Source organism: Anguilla anguilla, chromosome 14 (genome assembly GCF_013347855.1).
Source record: "Anguilla anguilla isolate fAngAng1 chromosome 14, fAngAng1.pri, whole genome shotgun sequence".
NCBI lineage: Eukaryota > Metazoa > Chordata > Actinopteri > Anguilliformes > Anguillidae > Anguilla > Anguilla anguilla.
This window is the reverse complement of record NC_049214.1, coordinates 8,451,630-8,460,548: the sequence shown is the minus strand read 5'-3', so window position 1 is coordinate 8,460,548 and position 8,919 is coordinate 8,451,630. Positions and strand designations below refer to the sequence as shown.

At 35.9% G+C, this 8,919-nt stretch overlaps 1 long non-coding RNA gene across 1 annotated transcript in view; it reads right to left on the bottom strand.

Moving 5' to 3' along the window:
- Positions 1-5,236: 5,236 nt before the first annotated feature.
- The window catches only part of LOC118212522, a 39,651-nt gene continuing 35,968 nt past the window's right edge, over positions 5,237-8,919 (bottom strand). The window contains exons 2-3 of the long non-coding RNA XR_004762258.1: positions 7,461-7,546; positions 5,237-5,284 (exon numbers count right to left, since the gene is read on the bottom strand). This is a non-coding gene — a long non-coding RNA (uncharacterized LOC118212522). The remainder of the gene's footprint in view (positions 5,285-7,460; positions 7,547-8,919) is intronic.

The following is an 8,919-nucleotide window of genomic DNA, read 5'->3' as shown; positions in this document are numbered from 1 at the left end:
AGTCGGTCAGTTTGCCAAATGGCAAGGGGGCAAGAGAAATCACACTTACAGGTTCTCTAACAGGGTTTAAGGACGCTATTTAGGAGCTTTATGGATTTAGTATTAACAATAATAGTGATGTGCAAAAGGTGGTGAGTGTACCATAGACCTATATTAATGACAGCATGTTGAACTTGATGGGACATTTACAATGACATCACCCTGGTGTCCCCGTAAGAAGCATAAGAAGCACAAATTTAACGAAGTGGTGCTTTACCTTTGAGAGAACACCATGTTCTATTAATTCTGGTACAGTAAAATACTGCATTTAAATTTCAGTTGGAAAATACAATTGGAACTATAATCGTTTAAATCTGATATTCAAATTTATGAATGTACTATTTCTTGTCTTCGTAGCTGGCCCTAAACAAGAATGTTGTTGTGGCTCCATAGTGCTCAAAAAAAAAAAAAAAAAAATTGTATGGCCCGAAAAGACTGCATAGTGTTTATGGTAGTAGCTGGCTCTGCTTGTCTTGTTTACATAGTCAAATGTAGGCTGAGTTTATGCTGCATTTTATGTTGATAGCCTAAGCCCATAATGTGGATATTATTTTTAAGTGTCACTTTTCCTGAAAGGAAACCTGTGAAAACCTACTTGTTCTCAAGCTTTTGATAATGATTTAATTACATTTTGATAACCATTTTAATAGCATTTTTTCTCAAATAAATGGAAATTGTATTGCCATTGGTAATGGTACTTTTTCTGTGTTTTACCAAAAAACATACAGAACTGAAACAAACTAAAACCTTGACACCAAAACCACGAAGCAAACCATGAGTTTCGTGAACTGCTGCACCCGTAATATGTGTGTGAGTGTGTAGTATAGTGTGAACTGTATAGGCTGAGATGTGGAGTCCAATTATGTTACTACAGAGAGAATTTCAGCATCCGAAACCACAGCATTTTTCAAAAAAGTCTGAAAGGACAGAACATATGCACAGGAAACACAGCATAGGTGCCTGGAATTTCCTGCTCTTATTCGTGCTCCAGGTGTTATTTTTCAGAATCTGGGGTAAGCATATCGCTGTCTGGCCGATAAAGAGTGGAAGCCACTTTTGCTGGAGTCGAGTGTTTTTCCCCTGCAAGGCAGAGCGAGTTTGGGCAGAGGCACGGATGAAAGAGGCCCGTGGAGTGGAACAGAGATGCACTGTTAGAGAGCAGAGAAGTCATGTGTCAGGTCCCGGAGCAGCGAACTGTAAAGTGGTTTTAAATGCAGTGCATCTGGGCGGGTGCGATGGCTACCTTGTTGTCCTCAGTCATTCTGGGTGATCTGTCGTCACTTCCAATGGACGGGGGACAGAATGTGCCACAGTGACAAATTACCCCAGTGTGGTTACTAACAGTGGCCAAATCCGAGCTTTTGCATGTTTTTCTTTCTCCAGAATTGCAAATAATAAGCCATCTGTTTTCAGTGGTTTCAGACTCCCAATGGAAATCCATGTACCTGTCTGTAGAAATCTGAAATTTTGTTTGGAACTTGTGACTTTAATATTAATTGAGAATACACCAATTAGAATGTGCATAATTTTGTTCTGCATTACAAAGCACACCGTGGATCTGGTTCTGTGAATATTATGGAATTGTTTTGAATGCAGTCGAGCCATTCTGTGTTGTAGTTAATTATGTGTTTTTTAAATGAAAGTTACACTGTGACTCATCATCTGCTGATTTACATGGAACAAAATAGAAGAATAATAGAATTGCATTTCATTTTCATATTCAATAACAACATCACCAAGAGAGAACAAAATGAATTCAGAAACCCTGACTGACGATATGAGGAAAGGGAACAGTATTACACTTGTGGGCCATAAATCTGAAGATGTCAATGGGAGAAATCTCATTAACAGTCAACATTTCAGTATATTGATTCATAGACATTTATGTAGTGGAATAATAAGAGAGACAAATGGCGCCTTTCATTTTCCTGAATGTTCTCTCCTTTTACTCATTTTAATACTGGCCAAATTTTCAGAAACATTGTATATTTCTATTACATTCTATCTGCTGTTACTGTGATCTGTGCTGAATATTGATGCTTATGACTGGTGCTCACACAACTACAGCATGGCACAACAACATATAAAAATATAGCTTTACCATGACATGACTTTTGTAAAGCCAGTGGTAGAATATCATTCTGAAGCATTTTTACAGTTAATCTCAATGTATAAATATGAATGGTTGTCCTAGCAGTTAATTCAAGATAATACATGCAAAAAGAAATAAAATAATAAAGACAAAACAGAAATATACAGCACCATCAATCATTTTTCTGTGTCTTAGATTTAACTGGACCGTTTAGTTTAAGAGCGTAGATACCTTAGCTTCGTTATGACTGATAATATTTTCACTTATATAACGGATCAATAATCCTTCAGTGAAATGGGAGACAGGGGCTGGTTTGGGAGTGTGAGTCCCTGAGATAATCTGTTTGTTTGAAAATGGATTATTGAAATAAATGGATCTTGCAGAAATTTCTCATTGCTCCATTACAACAGTGCCCTAATGGATTAATTAATTAAAATTAGAAATTCAAATAGATTAAGCACCTCAGAAAAAGACACTCATATAAGAAGATGCATTCAGGATTCAGGTGCTTTTTTTTGTGGGGGGGGAGGCATTATAAAAGGCTATAGCCCAGGATCAGTCAGTCTGCCCACCCTATGTGCATGGGCAAGAAATCAGAATCACTGGTAATTCGTATGTCATTTGCATTACAAAAAACATTAACAGCTACGAGTGTTTAAGATACAAAAATAAGATCGCTTTTGCTCATAAAATCACTAAAAGGATACAATTATGTCACAAAACTCCAACATCATCACAGCACTCTGCTCTTTATGCACACATTTTGGTGAGAGCTTTCAAGTTGTGCTCATAGTATGTTTCTAATAGAGCTCTGTCCTCGATGGTAATTATAGTAATCTGTTTGCTTCTTACAGTTCCAGGACTCCAAGGGACCATAAATGGAGTGTATCCATCTGATTTTGCTGCATAACATGACAGTCCAACAGTTTAATGGATGTATTTTCATAACTCCATAACAGATGCAAACCTATTAGCTTTCTTTCTTTCTTTCTAACTGTCTGTTTTGGACCAACATATTCAACATAATGAAATTATCGTCATATTTGACATCTAGGTTATGGTGTGCACTTTTTTTACAATCAGAAAGTATTTTAGCAATTATACCCCCTCTTGTTTTATTAAGGAAACATATTATAAAATATTGTATAATGATAAGAAAATGCTGAACAATTTGTTTGTTACATGCAGCAATTGTGACACGATATACAGTAAATGGCATAACAAATACAATAGGATTTCAGTACTGCAGTAGTCCTGCATAAACCTAAAATAATGTTATTCCCTACTCTTTCTTGAGTTTGTACAGGTCTAGCTTTCAATAAGCCTAAATGCCACTTGCCTTTCATTGAGCTGAGGATATACAAAATGATATATTAACATTGACCATCATTGTACAAAATTCTATTGCAAAAAAAAAAAGAAATCCCATATGAGGAGACTGAACTGTAGCCTTTCTATTACATGTTGAATGGCTAAAAAATGCATATAAATACAGAGGCTTTACATTATCATTTCCGTTCTAAAATCTCATTGTCATTCCTACAGAAGCATTCCATTTTGTATCCGTATATACAGGGTCAGACCGCAATGTATTCTTGAAGAAAAATTCAAACAAAACAAAAGCTAACTGCTGCTGTTTTATCTTATCACTTGGTCTTCTTGTGACTGGTGTGGGGAATGCAGATAAACGGTACTGAATGTCTGTACAAAGGCTTTGCCAGAGGACCAGGATGCCCTTCTTTATCTCGCTTCCTCTTCCTGAAGAGACAGTTTTCTTCTCTAGAATCATTTTAGGTATTGAGAGGAGCTGAGCATTAGCGCAATTTATTTTTCAGTCTGGTCAGAAGTCAATATGCTAATAGATAATAAACGTTACCCACCTGGTCGTGCTCTGAATAAGTAATAATTTATTATAATCCTACGAATTAACAACTCCGTACATCATGTGACTTGAAGAGTTTCTCCATAATAAAAACAAACCAGAACTAAAATCTGCCATTGACATATTGTACAAATTCACATGTTAACATTTAAGGCAGAGTTCACATTGCAGGTCTTAATGCTCAATTCCAATTATTTGCTTGGATTCAATTTGCTTTTTGCATTTGCTGTTCACATTGATTCATGTTTGTAAGTGACTGATATTTGACATAAGTGTGAACCGATCTCTGCACTGACCTTTGAACCTACATGCATGCATTAACAACAAAAATCTTAATATGTGTTAGACAGTCCATCATGAAAACAAACAAAATAGCAGTGCAAGTTGTATACAACTGGTATACGTAATAGCAGGCAAGTACAGTAATGTGAAAAAGTACTTTTCCCGTTCCTGATTTCCTCTATTATTGCATATTTGTCACACTGAAAAGTTTCAGATCTTCTGACAAAATGTAATATTATACAAATGGAACATGAGTAAACACAGAACACATTTTTTATACAATTATCTCATTTATTTAATGAAAAGGGTAATCAAACACCCATATCACCCATGTGAAATAGTAAGTGTCACCTTCAAATAATAACTGGTTGCACCATCTTCAGCAGCAATAACTGCACCAAAACGCTTTCTATATATCAGGCTTTCACATCACAGTGGAGGAAATTTAGCCCACTCTTCTGTGCAGAACTGCGTTAATTCAGGCAAATTGGTAGGTTTCCCAGCATGAACTGCTCATTTCAGGTCTTGCCACAGCACTTATATTGGATTCACGTCAGGACTTGACTAGGCCAGTCCAAAATTTAAATTTTGTTACTTTTCAGCCATTCACATATGGAATTGTTTTTGTGGTTTACATATGTTTTGTAGTATTTATTTATTTATCTATTTTTTTTTGAATATCTGTTGTCTTAAACACAGGTGTGGAGCTGGTCTTAAGGGATAAGAAATTAAAAAGGAAAAAAATACAAAGGACACACAGAAATATAGAAATAATAGGTTCAATGTTCCTGCCATTACATGTCTAGAAACTTAGGAGATTCTGAATATAGAGGGGTGGGATAAGGGCTTATGAAGGGCCCAAGCATCTGGTTCCAAGTGGTAAGGGTGAAGGATAGCATTGCTTTTGTGCACCATTGGTTCCCCCTCATAAATGGCCTTCATACAAAAACAGCACTGGTCCAGATCTGATAGATGCCCAGCTGCTCTTCCTGTGTGGGGATGAATCTGTTCAGAAACAGATTGGCTAAGACTTGACCTAAACAGTCATACATTTCCTAAATAGGTAGTTTTATGGTCTGTTGTTATTACTATTTGTGTCTGCTGTATTGATGGAAAGGATGGAAAGTAGCTGCCAGGCTTTTGCTGCGAGACCTGGATGAGAGGCAATGTGGATGAGGGGGGATTCTAGTAAATTGCTGCATTTCTATGGTGGGATTCAACAGCAATGCTGAACAATAATATCTGCGATTGCATTCCTTGGTTCCGAGTATTATATATATAAAAAATTTTTTTATTAAACTACTATTATGTGTGTATCCTTGACCATCTCAACAGCCAGTTGAGTGGGTCTCTTGTCCTTGTCTGTTTGTTATAGGATAGGATTTTTAAAACTTAAATCTAACTATAGGCTACTAATTAATTCCTTGTTATGGCCCAGTAGGAATTCCTTTTGTATAACTTATAGCTAATAATTAGAAAGGAGACAGCCAGCTAGCTACTGTAAATGGCTAGCTAGCCAGCTGGGAATCCCACATTCATTAATTGGTCAGCATTATGCTAGGTTCACTGTTTCTGGTATAACTTATTACAATTCTACTTGCTCTTGGGTAAAAATAGTTTTGTATTGTTTTCTGTCATGGACAGCTAGCTAAACACCTACTCCATTTGCTTAAAAACTCCAGCTATATTTACGGTAATAGCAAAGTAATTGCGAAGCCTTCATTCAGTTGAGTGTCTGAATGGAAAGCCATTGATGCCAAAACCCCTTTAAAGAGCCACCCCTGGTTATTTTTGTTTGGGCATCAATGGCTTTGCATACCTACACAAGAGATGAGAACATAGCCAAAGAGCATAGCATAGCATACCTTAAATTGAATAATTATTGCACATATTTATACCCAAACTGCTTAGCTAGCTCATTGTTGATGTTCCTTAGATACAGTATCTAAAACAAGTGTCCTTATCATCGATTTCAGCTTCTGCAATCACAAGTTGATATTGATCTTTTTCTTTTGCGATATTGCATATTTTGGCCTAGGGCTGCGTGCACACCTAAGCTGTGACTGTGACTGTGTGTTCTGAAACTGGTCTATTTCACCATGTGTTCTATATTGCTATAGGAACATGTCATCTTCCAGCTGTGTAGAATCGCGTTTAGAACGCTGATCAGCTGTTTATGACATAAGCGGCGCAATAATGACGAAAGCTGCTTATTTGGAATGGCAGATCCGTAATGCCTCCAGTAAATTAATGAAACAAAGGACATGGGGTGTGCGAACAGTTTGCCCTGATTTATACAATTAAAGGGCCTAGCCAGAATGACTTTGGTCCATCCAAAATTGAAATCCTGGTGCCGTTACTGGACCAAAGGTGTCCAGGATTTCATAACAGTAAACATAGGCTTTGACAATTAGGCATTGATTCCATAATAATTAAATTAAGCTTAATTAAATTAAGTTTTGGGTGTTATTTTATATTCAAACAACCTTGCCTTTCTTTGAACCAATAAGTTCTATTTGTTTTTTTATCAGTGGAATTTGCTTGACTAAGTAGTAATCAGTCCAGGTAATGGACCTCAGGAAGAAATAAGCCAGTTGTACACACCCTGCATAGTAAAATGTCCTGTGTTAATTCAACTCCCAACTGGGACAATATGTACTTTGTAAGAGTTTATTCAACACTGAACAGTTTACTGTGTATGCATTGCTGTGAAAATAATGGTGTATAAATGATGGCATTGTAACCATTTGCTTCCTTTTCTTTTATATCCGGAATATAAAACACCGAATCATACAATGAAAAGAAAAGTTGAGAACATGTCAAGAAAAGAAAAAATGTAACTGTTGTTAAGCATTATTTTCTTTGTCTCTTATTCATGATGTGCGTACACAGATGATCTTGAGGTTACTCAAGGAATGTTAGCTATTTTCTGCAGAAACCTCTTTTTGGCATAGATAGAGTTTGCCTATTCACACACCCAGCCATTGGGAGTTTCTGTGATCGTAAAAAAACGAATGGTTCAAAGTGTGCATACCAGAATTAACAATCATGTCTAAAGCATTATGCTCTTTGAAATTCAAGATAAAAGCATGCTAATGACTAAGCCTTTTTTCTATGACATTACGTTGAGGCGTATTAAAGGAACAACAGAGAGTTCTACTGTACCTGCAGTACTTTCAGGTGCATTCTACGTGTGAATAAAAGCATTGTGGTAAATCATGTTTGTCCGTGGGAAAAGCAGCAGAAGATATCTAAATGAAACAATGGAAATCAGAATTTAGCTTTTTCAACTTCAGCTACTTTTTTATACATTACATTTGAATTCCTCATTACAAGTAACAATACTGAATTTTTCTAAAAGGTTATAAACTTCAACATGCCCTACTTTTTTGGAGTTACTGTATTATAACTTACCGGTCATGTTGTACAATATACAAATTTACCTAAAAGCTAAGCAGTTTTACTCATTGGAAGACTGCACAGGATAAAAGTTACCGTTTGTCCTAAATATTGTACACAGCTGGGTGATCAAGCTATTTTATGGAAAATATAAGTCAGTTCCCCCATGTCATTTGTTTATGAGCAGTCATATTTTTATTTGTTTCAATAAAAACCTACATTTGCAAGTACCCAAGAAAGCTCAGGCCTAACTGAAATTATTTACCACTGCATACTACAAGAAGTAAGATATTTTATTCATTTTAAAAATCATTTTTGAATTTCATGGATAGATAATAACACTTCACTTGTAGTTTTTTGGGTTCCATTGGACATAAGGTCAGGACATATCAATTTCAAACATGGAATGCAATGATTTGATTCAAATAGTTACTATAAATCTGCCTCTTCTTCCCCCATTTTAGTTATGATGCTATCATTCATCAATTACCAGTCATTGGTGCTCATTCAAATAGGTTGTTTAATCTTGTACTGTAATGTTCCTGTCAAATGTTTTGACATTTCTTGAGTTTTAGTTGTTTTTTGCCAGCCACTAGAGATGTTTATGGAAAGGCAAAAAAAACTGTATGTACACAGATGTATGCTCTCTCATTTTACATCGTGTTCTTTATAAATTTGCAAAAATGTTTGAAACCTCTTCACACCGAACAAAAGGAACCCTTGTAATTTATATGACATTTATTTACAAGGATATTGTATTTACAGTAACAAAGTGGAAATGACTACATACTTCAGGTGAAAATAGAATTTAAGAAGGCAGTCACAAACTCCATAAACATTGTTCAGTACATGTTTGCTTGCTATACTGACTACCTAACAAAGATGCAGAAAATCTTCCAACAACCTGAACTAATTTTTCACGGCCCTGTTAAGAGTATTCCTGTATTCCATACTGTATATATACTGTATATTGTTGTGTATACAATGTGGTTCTTGGTGGGATTGTGTCAGGCGAGGTCACCATGAGAGCCATCCTGTCTTTGACAAGAAGACCTTTGTGAATAATTTACAGTGCTGTCAATGCCCATTATCTGCCACATAATGTGTTGTTAAAAACAATTATTCATATAAGAAAGCTGTTTATTATAGACTATGTTTTATCTCATATGATCTAACACTGAGAATTGAATAGGAGCTATTATATTCTTGGATTGCTCAAGTTGCC